Below are 14,132 nucleotides of genomic sequence, written 5' to 3'. Positions count from 1 at the left end.
CACATACTATGGTACATTTTGTATATTTGGAGGGGGGCGAGAAGCATAATGGTTGGGGAAGAGGAAAGGCCTACTGACTCTTCGCTTATTAGAGTGACCAGCCTATAATTGCATGTATGAGATCAGGAAAGAATGAAACCCAGGCAAGACAGAAGCCAAAGGGAAGCCTTACAGGATGCAGAACAGGAAAGGTCTGGGGGGTTCCTGCACTTTCACAGATGGCATATCTTTGTGCTATTGTTTGTGGGCAATTTTGGATGGTTGTGCCTGTAATTAGGCAACTGTAGCTGCATTTGTCTTGCATGCAAATAATTGCAGGTGCAAAAATTACAAATGCAGAGTAGAGTCATAACAAATGGTCCTTTACAATTAACCACCAGATGCTTGTTGAAGTTTTATTCTTTACATACTAGTTTTATTTGTTGATACATTAAATATATTGCATGACACCATAGCTGATAATTAGAATTGGCTAATCTTTGAATATTGGTTTCAACGTAGCCTATTTTTTCCTCTACCTTCTCCCTATGGGTGATGACAGATACTCTCATGGTTTTAAATGCAAACTTCTGCACTGATGACTCTCAGAACTACATACCACCCAAGTTAAAAATCTGGTGGTCATCATGGACTTTGCCTGCTCATTGGTCATGGCATTGATTTAATCATTAAATCATACTGAATTTGTCTATTTCTTGATTTTACTTATTTCTTATTGCCATTGCTCCAGTTCAGACTTCATCCATTGTCTGAGTTACTGAAACAATCTTAATTCTTAATAAGTTTTGAGGCTACAAACCCTGTGTAGTCTGGTGAAATCAATAGCTCCCTTCTTACAATATGTTTAAACTAATAAATAGGCAAAGAATAAACATTATATATCATAAATGCATAAAACCAATATGTTTATAAAATACATTTTAAAAGATTACATACAAGGGAAATGAATTATACTGAAACACATTTATCAACATACTTAAAAATAAATATGTGATATGGTAATATGCTTCTTCATTAGTACGTTAAATAAAAAAAATTCTAACAGCAGGATTAACAGGCAATGTAGTTGTGAAGCAGAGATAGGCCTAAATATTACTTTAAAAAGGACAGTCACTTTAACAAGTGGTGTTGGAAAAATTGGATATTCCCATGTACAATATTGAAGAAAGACTTTTACCTGACACTATATATAAGAAATTAACTCAAAATGAATTAAAGACTTAAACATAAGACCATAAACCATAAAAATCCTAGAAGAAAACATAGAGGAAAAGCTTCATGGCATTGAATTTGGCAATGATTCTTACAGCTGCCACCAAAAGCAAAGACAACAAAAGCAAAATAGAAAAAAAACGGGGCTACATAAAACTTAAAAACTTCTGCGCATCAAAGGATGCAATCAACAAAGTCAAAGGCAACTTACAGAATGGGAGAAAAATTTACAAGTTATATATTTGGTAAGGGGTTAATATCCAGAATATATAAAGAACTTTTACAACTCAATAACAAAAACAACCTGGTTCAGAAATGGGCATGCAGTTGAAATAGCATTTCTCCAAAGATGATATACAAATGGCCAACAACAATATGGAAAGATGTTCAATATGACATTGATTTGAAATCTAAGTCATAACCATGAGATATCACATTATACCCATTAGAAGGACTATCATCAAAATAGTAGAAAATGACAAGTCTTGGTGAAGATGTTTGAAGAATCTGAAACCTCTGTACACTGTTGGTGGGATTTTAAAGTTGTAAAATAGCAATGGAAAATAGTATGGTAGTTCCTCAAAAATTAAAAATAGAACTACTATATTACCCAGAAACTCTACTTCTTGGTATATATTTAAAGAATTGAAAGCAGTCTCAGAGCAATATTTGCACATGCATATTTATAGTAGCACCCCAATGTTCACTAATGAAAGAATGCATGAACAAAATCTGGCGTGTGTGTGTGTGTGTGTGTGTGTATACACACACATTGGAACATTATTCAGCCTTAAAAAAGTAAGAAAATTATGACATATGTTACAACATGGGTGAACCTTGATGACATTTTGCTATGCAAAATAAGCCAGTCACAAAAAGACTGTATGTCCACTTATATGAGGTATCTAAAGTAGTCAAATTCATACAAACTGAAAGAAGAATGGTGGTTACCAGGAGCTGGGAGAATTGGGAAATGGGGAATTTCTGTTTAATGAGTATAGAGTTTCAGTTTTGTAAGATGAAAAAGTTTTGTAGATCTATTGCACAACGATGTAAATATACTTAACACTACTGAGTTGCACACTTAAAAATGGTTATGAGAGTAGATGTTATGTTGTCTGTTTTTACTATAATTAAAAATAGAGAAAAAGGTAAAGAAAGAAAAAGCAAGCAAGAAGAAAGAAAGAAAGAAAGAAAGAAAGAAAGAAAGAAAGAAAGAAAGAAAGGGAGCTTTTATGATACTGCTAAGTACCAGAATCGAGTATGAATGCATCTTTAGTTTCTATTGGTCGCAGTGTGGTTGGCACTGCCCATATTATCAGGACCTTATATTCATAATTGTTGAAAGTCATATATTTAATAAGAGATTAATGTGAATAATAATGTAACAATTCCTCATTCATGTTCATGGACCTCCTAAATTCCATCCATAAGCCCTTTAGGGGCCCCAGGCCTCCTCGTTAAGAGGCCACCCTGTCTTTAACTACTCTCCTTGCCTCCAATTTTGACAAATCCACCTGAGAAAGTGCTACCAAGAGCACTGTTTAATGGATATCTAACTATGACCCTGTCTAAAAACCATGTCACTGCAACTGACTAATGTGGGGTCAGTTCTTAATAAAACCAGAGGCTTGGAGATTTTAGCAGATTCCTGCTTATTTCTCCCCTCAATGGAATGAGTTCTTATAATTTCTTTGTCTGTACTGCCTTTGCTTTTCTGTCTGCCAGACTAAATTTTGCTTATATGCATCACACTTATCAATTGTTACCTCTTCTAAGAAGTGTTCTCTTCTACAGGCTGGATTAGGTAACTTTTCCCACATAACTGCATAAAGAGCAGGGCTAAATCCTTGCATTCTGTCTCACTCTAAAATCAAAGTCCTATAGGACAAGGCCCAGGTCATCATTTTGTCCTCTGTTTTAGCACATAATGGATGGATAAAAGTTTTATACTGAATAAATGGATAACTAAATGAAACAATCAATTCATAAATAAGAAAATCAGATGAATCTAAGTAATAATTTCTTCTGTTCATCATATGTACAAGAATGGATGTGAAGTAAAAGTTATAATCCATACATACATAGCTTATTCATTTTAAGTCTTTTTCAGGTAAAAATGGCAACCTACATCTGTGTACTTAATTTAATTTAAAACTATATAATTATAGGGGTGCCTGATGGTTCAGTTGGTTAAAAGTCCAACTCTTGATTTTGGCTCACATCATGATCTCACCATTTGTGAGATCAAGCCTGTATTAGGCTCTGTTCTGAGAATGCAGAGCCTGGCTGAGATTATCTCTCTTTCTGTGCTTCTCCCCTGCTTGTGCTCTCTCTCTCTCTCAAAATATAAATCAATCAATCAATCAATCAACAGAATTTATAACTATATATTTATGTTATACTATTTATATTATATTTATGTTATATGTATACTTTATTATATTTATAAGACATATATGTGTCATATATATATGACACATGTATATATATATATATATATATATGACACATATATATATATATATATATATATATATATATATATATATATAAGACATATATATGTCTACTTTTCCTTTGGTGTAAAGGACCTAATTTGTGTAGGGCTGGTAAATCCACAAATCACACAATTTTGACCAAGAATTTAAGAATACTTGATTCTTCAGTGATATTTTGCAAATTATTTTTTCAATAAAGCTTTGCTCTTTTTGTATAATACCAATTCTTAATGTAAAAAAGCAAAATCTTTTCAAGAGAAACCTGGCTTTTTTTCAGCATAACCTTTAGCAACATAACCTTTGCACTATAATTGGAATAATGAAGGAAAGGTTTGAGTGTCTAGAAAAGAAATATTTAAATGATACCAATCCTTTAAAAATATGAGATTTAGGAGTAATTACAACCAAATTGTATTTTCCAAAAATACTTGAGGTATGTTGATCTAAATTTCAGCAAGGTAAGGGAGAGACGAGTATCTTTTTTATTATAGGAAACCCTAGCAAGACGTACCTAACATTCTAACAGTCTTGGATAGGTTTGTCAACAGGGCTTATTAAATAAACTACCTTCAGAGTTAAACAAACAAACTAACTAACTAACTAATAGTAAATGACGTTTCACTTACTTGGAGTACTTCTAATAACTCCCATCACCACAGAATGTCGAAATGATGGAAATTAGTTGCCCTAGAAAAATTAAGCAAATGAGAGTATATCAGAACATGAATATGGAAAAATAGACAATAATATTTGTCTGGAAGAAAATTGTGTAGTTAGGAGAATGGCTCCAAATGGACTTGTTGGGAACGTTGCACTGCCCAAGTAACCTCGGGCAAGTCACTTGTGCTCTCAGTACCTCCATTTTTGCATCTATTAAATAAGAGTGTCAAGAGCTGAGCTGAGCTGGTAGGTTTCAGGGTGGTTGATTAAGACAAAGAACCAATAAGAAGGTAACAGTCAACCTTTCAGTCCCCTATTGCAGTAGCATAAGCAAGTGGCTAAACTGGAGAAAGCAGCAGTTCTTCCACTGTCCATTTTCCCCCATGGAACAGCTCCAGGTCAGGGTCAGGTGGATCAGACTGGTCAGCACAGACAAGGGGAATTGTCTCACTGCTGAGGGAGCCCCAAACAAAAGCTCCTAAAGTTTTATGGATCTAGAAGCCAGAGGGTAGGTTTGAGGCAGCAGAAAAAAAGCTGAGTGGAAAAGTTCTGAGTAGTGAATCAGAGTAAAGAAAAAGCATCTTAAATGTTCCCTCCGGCCCGTGTAAGGACTTTCCAGCAAAGGCACCTGAGGAGAGCCTCTGTCAAAGACATTGGATAAATGGAGGCATCCAATGGATGCAACTGATCTAGAAATGTAGCTATGCTTAAGAGCATGGCTCGTTAGGAAACCCTGAGTTTGCCCTGAATTCAGAGACCACAATGCATTGGCTGTGCACCAAGTCTGGTGTGGATAGGGCAGCTTTCTGTTGTGAGACCTGCCAGGGTAAGCCTGTGGTCAGGCTTGAAAGATCACGCATAGGTTTTTGGCCAGATACTAATATTATCAACTTCATAGGACTATTATGAGGAATAAATAATTTCCTGTGTATCAAAATCTGAGCTATTTCTTATGATAAAGGAAGAAAGCGACTTCCAGTTATGATTTGTGTTTCCATATGAATTAACCATATGTGGACAGAAATAATTTTATAACATGAGCTCACTGAGGCACCAAAAGGAAGAAACCTCGGATGTTCCAGATCCTACAATCTTTTCTTTAGCTTACACCAGATGTACCACTCATTCTCAAATTGCTTTCCAAAACCAAATACAGGTGTCCCCCACTGTGCAAAAGTAGAAAGCTCCTATGAAACTTTTCAAACCAAAATGGCCTAAAGAGTGTCCCCCACTGTCCAAAATGTTATATTATGTCTCTTCGCTTTTCCAAAAGACCAGTGTTAGTGCAGCAATGCCTTTTTTTGTGAAAGTGAAAATCCTCTTCCATTTCTTTCGGATAACAAACAAGTACTAATGTAGGTCTTCACAAAAGTGAAGTGCGTATTGTGAACTTTTGGAAAGTGTGGGATACCTGCATCACCTATGACAGAGGTACAAATGTGGGGGAATTGGCAAATTCATAAAAGCATTATATTTATTAACATAATTCCATTTTTTTAACTTTTTTAACGTTTATTTATTTTTGAGACAGAGAGAGACAGAGCATCAACGGGGGAGGGTCAGAGAGAGGGAGACACAGAATTTGAAACAGGCTCCAGGCTCTGAGCTGTCAGCACAGAGCCCGACACGGGGCTCGAACTCACGGACCGTGAGATCATGACCTGAGCCGAAGTCGGCTGCTTAACCGACTGAGCCACCCAGGCGCCCCATAATTCCATTTGTTTAAGCCAGATAATCTACCTGCTTTAAAACCATTAGTAAAACTTAAAAACAAATTAGTAACACTTAAAACTATATTTTTTCTTTTAATGACTCTCCTTCATCCTAATGACTGCCCACTCCTAACTAATACTGAGTGCTGTGTCCCATGTACATAAACTGTCTTGAACTAGAAAATGATTAAATATCAAGATACAGTAGAATTAAACCTGATTTTAATTTATCAACTTCTGTTACTCCTTCAATCTTGAAATGTTTATATAAAATAGATGCATTCTTCTAAGCCTGGAATTTTGTGGTAGAGTAAAAACCAAAAATAGCAAGAAAAATTATCCATGGTGCATTTCAATACAGCTTCAGTTTCCATGTATTATATATGCACAGATCCACTTTTACATAAATGCATTTTATTGAAATAAGTAATGCGCACTGTTTTAAATGATTTAAAAAAAATAAAAAGTTTTAATGATGGAAATAGAAAAAAGTGAAAACCAGAAAAAATAAATGAACTCATATAAACCTAAAAGATTGGTTTTCAAAATAATTTATAAATAAATTCTTCAGGAATCTAATAAAACAAAAAACAAAAGACTTAAAGATACTTTATGAATTTAAATCAATTATTCTAAACAAAATATTGGCGAAAAGAACGAAATAATTTAGGAATGTATTTAAAATATAAAAGCAAGTGGTAGCTTGCTCTTTTAATACCGTAAATGAAAAAGTTTTTCAATACTGTAAATGAAAGAGTTAGGACTTGTCAAGGACCCATAGCAAAGAAGGCCTTTACTGATACATTTATAGAAAGACAATTTCCAGGTTGACTGAAACTCACTCCAGAATAAATTTTATGTAAGAAAATTCCTTATAAGATGGAAGCACAGCATACCTGCTAGCTTGGTTTTTATTTGTTTGGTTGTTTCTTTGTTTTTTGTTGTGTTCCTTAGCTTCTTAGGGTAAAAGTGCATTGTTTTACTTTTTGAATAGATTTTTCATGACAGATCTTTATTTTCATCATATGCAATAGCTTCCTCTAAAATCAAAATTTTAATTAGGTATTATATATACAATTAAAGAAGTCAGTACCTCAACCCCAAGAGGCAGAACAGAAGATTTTTCCCATAATATACCTTTCATAGCTCAGCTCAGTGTCTATATATATATATATGTATATATGTATGTATCTATATATAGATAGATGTTTGTACATAATAAATATATACATAAAGTATATGTATCCACACACATCCACATACTTACATAGATATACATTGGTCTCAAAGTTTGTGATTATAAATTAATTTCTACTTTCCTTTTACATATAAACCACCTAAAATCTGGGACAAATTCCATAGCCTCTCTTCTCTGCCCTTACCCTCTTACTGCCAACTCCAGCCTCTGCTACCAATGATTCCAATAACCAAACAACTGTGCTTGGCTCTCCCTTAGCTGCTCTAAGACCCACTGCATCCCCAATTTCCTCAAAGCATAAATGAGACTAGTTATTAGCATGATTTTGTTAATAATAATGGTTATTTGGTGGGGGGTTGCAGAGAAGACCAAACTTGACTTTTGTGTTCCTGCTTATGAAGTCAGGATATTCCTCACTACTGAGACCTTCGCACCATTTCCAAACCTTAAGGATTGACTCCTTTGTTTCCCCCTAGGCTTTTTTCCCTTCTCAAGGCAGAGGCTCAATTCATTCTCTGCTTTTAAACTAGAGGAAACATCAGTTTGTACATAAGGAAATGCTCACTTCAAACAGAGAATATACATAGCGTGGCTTCCTTAGAAAAGTTTTAATAGTGCATTTCCCAAAGTAGTGCTTCTTCATTCTAAAATAATACCATGTCAGTGGAGTGCTAGTAAATGTTTAATAACAACTTTTCAAAAAGTAGAGGGGTAACACCCCAATTTAAGGAGTTGCTAATTTCCATGGTGTAAACATTCTTAACATTCTCCCTTTTAAGCAATTGATGTAGATTTTGGAAGAGATGCCCAGTGAGCATACCATTATGTAGTGTTTCCACCACATAGATTCAACAGATGTAAATAAACTCAATCATGTAAATAATTAATCATGTAATTATGTAATCATGTAATCATGTAAATAATCAGGAAATAGTGAATTTTGTTTATATTTATTACCTTTGTTTCAATAAAATTTAACTGTGGGTTTATGTAATTTAATATTTAGTAATGGCTATATTCAACAACAAGGTCTGAAAATTCTAGAAAATCTGACAGTCTGTTGTATACCCTGCTGCCATGTGTGAACATCAGAATCCTATAGAGGTAAAGGCTGGGCTCAGCCCAGTCCAGTGCGGATCATTTCTCTCTATGACAGTGCGAAGAGAAAATTAAGCTTACACATCATGCATGGTATGAACTGGTTTTGCCCCTTGTCTCCTGCGGGTAAATGCTGAATAAAACACACATATACACACACAACTCAATAAAGAACAAACTATTTAAGAACAGGGCAATTTAACACAGAATGTATACAGGGAAAATATCTGACTCTTCAGAGTCATATTCTGCTAACATTTGTAATTTACATTACTATATAGTATCCCTTAGGTTCTGCATTCATGTTAACTTCGTGCACTAAAGATTTCCTCAAGAATGTTGGATAGATGTTACCTTTATTTGATTAAAAGCCTTAATCAAATGGTCTCTCTCCGAGTGAACTGAGTTTCCACCTCAAAGATCAAACTCTCTGTACCCCCACAGACATACTGCTCTAACTCTTAAGAAGGTTTAGTTTTCTACCTTCAAATAAATCTTTATGACCATAGCCTGTTGGAAGAAAAAATTATTATGTAAAGTGACAGTAGAGGTATTGTATAGCATTAGAAAAGAACAAAGTTCTCTATGTCCAGAAATAAGTAGATTAAGAGTTTCCAAAGTTGGACATGCATCAGAATCTACTCCCAGAGATTCTCCTTCAGTAAGTCTGGTTCAGGGATGGGAATCTACCCATCGTCAAAATTCTCCAGTTGAATCCAGGTACAAGTATAGGTAGCACTGGCTTGGTAGAGGATTTCTATGCTAATGAAATAATTAGAAAAGCCTATATTTCAGACCACATGCAGATTCAAAATTGCCAGAGAACATATGATGAGTTTGCTGCAAATGAGCCAACTGACAAATATATGGTCCCCTCTTAGAGAATATGTAGCTCTCTGTTATGTGAGATTTTTGTCACTAATTGCAACAATAGCAATCACAATGCTCTAAGCACCTGTGACCTTCTAGGCCTTATGGATCATAGGCACTTACAGAATCTTATTTCTAATTCTTGAAGAAATTCTGTAAGGTAGGTATTAAGAGTCATATTTAGGGACAATCAGAGCCTTGATGTCTTAAATTTTTAGTAATAAGAACTCGATGTCTTCTGCTGAATGTTGAAGACATTAAAATTTCATGAAATAGAAGGTCATGGGGTTCAAATAGTCCAGTTAGGGACAGCCTTCATATTTTGTTGTTTCTCTGAAGCTTATTTTAGAACAAATTTTAATAAGACTTTTCACTATATGAATTTTCATTGAAAATATATTCCATTACTTAAATAAAAATTGCTGGTATTATGAAGAAAGTTTTCACACTGTTCAGACAGAATGAAGAAAGGCCAAGGAATCATAATAATCAGATTTTCTTTGAAAGTGTAACTCCTAACATTTTTTTGAAATGGTGAGTTTTGGGAATTGGAGATTCTTGTAACTAGAAGGCATCTTTCTTATTGAAAAAAAAAAAGTAATAAGAGCTACACACACTGTTTAAATTGGATGGCAATCAAAGAAATCTAGTCCACATAATCTAATCAAAACAAATGTTTTCAAAATGTTTATGGATGGATGAATGGATATGCAAAATGTGATATATACATGCAGTGGAATATTATTATGCCTTAAAAAGGAAGAAAAATTCTGGCATTATGCTACAACATGGATGAACTTTGAGGGCAGTATACTAAGTAAAATAATCCAGTCATAAAGAGACAAATACTGTATGATTTCACTTATATGTGATACTTAGAATAGTCAAAATCATAAATATAGAAAACAGTGGTGATTTTAAGGGGCTAGAGAGGGAGGGGAGAATGGGGAGATTTTGTTAATAAGTAAATTACTTTAGTTTTAGAAGACGAAAAGAGTTATTGGAATAGATGGTGTTGACTGTTGCAAAAATAATGTGAATACGTTAACTACTACTGAACTGTACAACTAAAAGTGGTTAACGTGAAAGGTGCTGGGTGGCTCAGTTGGTTGAGTGTCCAGCTCTTGACTTCAGCTCAGGTCATGATCTCATAGGTTGTGGGATTGAGCCTTTGTCTGGCTCTGTGCTTAGGATTCCCTCTCTTTCTCTCTCTCTACCCCTCCCTCTCTCTATCTCTCAAAATAAATAAAGTTTTAAGAAAATGGTTAAGATGGTAAATTTTGAGATATGTTGAGATAGATAGAGAGAGAGAGAGAGAGAGCGCATAAGCTGGGGAGAGGGGCAGACAGCGAGAGAGAGAGAGAGAGAGAGAGAGAGAGAGAGAGAGAATCTTAAGCAGACCGCACACTTAGCACAGATCCCAACAGGGGGCTCAATGTGGGGCTCAGTCCTATGACCCTGTGATCATGACCTGAGCCAAAATCAAGAGTCGGAGCCTCAAATGACTGAGTCACCCAGGTACCCCCAGAGTTTTAAGTCATCCTGCTGTATGAGGCTGTGCAAATAATTCTAAACCTGGCAGAATTAGCTGTAGGTGTTGAAATGATAGATTGGTAAAACTGACTTAAATTTTCACAAAGGAAGAGACTCATTGATTCAAATAACAAGTATCTGATTAATGTAAAGGAGATTTGTAAAACATTCCATAGTTGATTTTTTTTAAATTTTAATTCCAATTAGTTAACATACAGTGTTCTATTAGTTTCAGGTGTATACTATAATAATTTAACATTTCCATACATTATCAAGTGCTCATCACAACAAGTACCCTCCTTAATCCCCACCACCTGTCTAGCCCACCCCCTCACCCGTGTCCCATCTGGTATCCACCAGTTTGTTCTCTATAAAGTCTGTTTCTCGGTTTGCCTCTCTTTTTTCCCCTTTACTCATTTGCTTTGTTTCTTAAATTCTACATATGAGTGAAATCGTTCCATAGCTGATTTGTGAACATAAACCCCTGATTTTATATTTGGTGTTTAAAGCAGCTATGTAAAATTGAATGAAAATTATGCTGAATCCATTCAATATCACCCTCTTCTATTTTTCTCTTGTTTGTTTACTTTAAAATGGGTTAAGAGTGACTATGCATGTGTCTGTGGCTTGTTTTGCAATGCTCATTCATAGGTTTGATTACCATTCACATATTTATTCCCATTTACTAATGGAAGTGGTTTTGTGGAACTTAGTTACACAATTAAGTAAAATTTAAAGAGCTTACTATTTTTCTTTTTCTTCTATAATTTGTCATCACTTAGAGAAGATAGGAAGTGAAAGGAGGACGTTTACAAGGAACTGAAAATCGTCTATTCCAGTTTCCCAGTCAGTTACATTTCCAAAGAAGTTTTACATATGTCCTCCCTCTCTTATTGATGTCCTCCTGCTAAGCCATTTTTATTTCAAAGTTCGGAGCAAAGATGGTTACACTGGAGAGTCAGAGCAGGGGAATTGGTATCTCCACAGGTAGCTGGGGAAAAATGAATAAGGAGGTCAAGCTGCTAATCCACTTTTCAATCTTTCATGTCTAGATTATTGCAAGTAGCCGTATGCAACCTTTATTTAATTCTTTGCTGCCTGGCAAGAACACATTATGTTCTATTTGGAGATGATTCTTTTGGCAATTCTAGGTGCTCTTTCTATGCAAGGAAGAAAAAAAATGGAAAGGAAATTATGCAGTAATATTTCTCTTAAAGTTCTTCTTTAAGCATAATAGAAATAAATGTTTTAAAGCTTGATTAAAAAATGCACAAAGTTAAAGTCATCTCAAAATTAGATGTCCCACACACTTTAGTTCTCCTCCCTCCTTATACTTTATTAAATAAAATTTTTGATCTAGTAGTTTTTTTCAAAATATTTTTCTATAGAATCATTTTAAACTGTACTCAAGAAGGAGAATACATCATTAAACTAGTTACCTGTTTGCTAAGTTACTAGTTACTTTGTCAGTAGTTAATATTACTAGTTACCACATGCCAAAGTGAATTTTTCATTATTACTGAATTATTTACATTATTACTGAATTAACTTACAATAAGTATTAATATATGTTATTTTAAAATATGTAAGTGGGCAATCAGAGAGAGAGAAACCATAGATTTCCTTGTTCTTCCTCTCCCCTCTTGTCTTCCTCCCTACCGAAACCTTTTGCCTGACCCCACTGCAGGGCAAAGCCCCTGCATCTGTATGTCTTTGCAGTTACCCTTCTGTTTCTTTGCTTCAAAGGGTAGCCTAGTGGTTGAGTTCGGGATATGGATTCTACATAAGTTCTAATCTTGACTTCAAAGTTTCTTCTGTCTAATTTAGCCCCTTTATCCTTCATTTTTCTTACATTACAGTGAATTGGGATAATACATGAAAATGTTAAAAACAGCCTAGCACATAAGTGTTCCATAAATATTTGTTGTTATCAGTTTTAGTATTTATAATTAAACACTATGAAGACACTTCTTATTCTGTATTATAGCCTAAAACTGGGAACTGTGATCAGCCTTCTCTTAGCTTCGCATCGTCATTTATAAGCAAATACATCTATAATTTTGTGGGCATGGGGAGCTGTGTGGTTAAGGACAACCATTCTTAATGTTCTTGGCATCTGTCTATAATACCCTCCACCCTGCCCATTTAGGTCATTTGCTAACTACTACTCATTGCCCACATACATTAATGATTTTGGCAAGTGACCCTGAGTCTTTTTTTTTTAAACTCCATGTATGTCATTCCCTAGGTGACTTTGAATAAGTATCTGTGTTAATGATCTCATTTAACATTATTGCCTAACATTTTCTTTACCTCCTAAAATCCACTGAACTTATCAGTATTTATACTAATTCTGTAAGAAACAGGGCTTTGTTCTGACATAAAGTTTGTCTGCCTATGAGTATTTTAATTCATTTTGTGTGTTTGGTCCTTCTCTGTCCCACATGACTGTTCTTTTCTTATATCTGTTAAAGTAAACTAGATACCTGATTATATTGGTGAAGAACATGGATTCTGGCTCAGATCTCTGGACTATTTCAGGCCTGTCCCATTCTGTGTGACCTTGGACAAGTTATTAAATTTCTCTGTCCTCAGCTTCCTCATCTCTAGTAGCATTTTCCTCCTAAGGTTTTCATGGGAAATAAATCACCTAGAACAATTCCCACTATATAATAAAAATGCATTATGTTTAAGCTATGACTAACTCTTTAATATGCTAGTTCATAAGGACTTTGATTCTACTTTGAGGTTTATATTTCAGATGGTTACAAGACTAACAATATATTTTTTTAGAAAACAGAGAACTAGGGGCAGATTGATAGGTAGTGAGGCTAATATTTAAGGCTAAATCATTTTGTGATAGAATACAACAGATATATATGCAGGGGCTTGCAAATCACTTATCTCTTTTTCTTTAAATAACTCAATTTCCAGATCAGTCTAGTAGTACATCAGTAAGAAATGCCATTGAAATACCTGGTTGATGGAATCTTTTTTTTTTCAAAAATATGTTATAAATCCATTATTCTTGAATTTTAGCTTTTGTGTGTGAACTTCAAAGGCAGATTAATGAAAACATTTTACATCAAGACATTTTAGGCTTATTACTTACTCTAATGCCTTTTGGGTCACTTTCTTATAACCTTCATCAATTTTAAAATCACATTTCATTCCTTAGGCTTGTGGTGGCATTTTAGAAGTATGCCTATTTGTTAATGTGGTTGTTTTTATTTTAAGTGGGAGGACTTGAGGGAGATACACATGTGCGCACGCGCACACACACACACACACACACACACACACACACAGAGCTAAATCCCTTTGGTGGATGAAATAATAGTAGGGACG

At 34.7% G+C, this 14,132-nt stretch overlaps 1 protein-coding gene across 6 annotated transcripts in view; it reads left to right on the top strand.

Annotated features, from left to right (window-relative positions):
• ERBB4 (erb-b2 receptor tyrosine kinase 4) overlaps positions 1-14,132 on the top strand; it is a 1,120,478-nt gene that overhangs the window by 750,768 nt on the left and 355,578 nt on the right. The gene's annotated exons all lie outside the window — the stretch shown is intronic.

This window comes from Acinonyx jubatus, chromosome C1, assembly GCF_027475565.1.
Source record: "Acinonyx jubatus isolate Ajub_Pintada_27869175 chromosome C1, VMU_Ajub_asm_v1.0, whole genome shotgun sequence".
Classification (NCBI taxonomy): domain Eukaryota; kingdom Metazoa; phylum Chordata; class Mammalia; order Carnivora; family Felidae; genus Acinonyx; species Acinonyx jubatus.
Note: the sequence above shows the minus strand (reverse complement) of the source record. Positions and strands in the feature narration are given on the sequence as shown.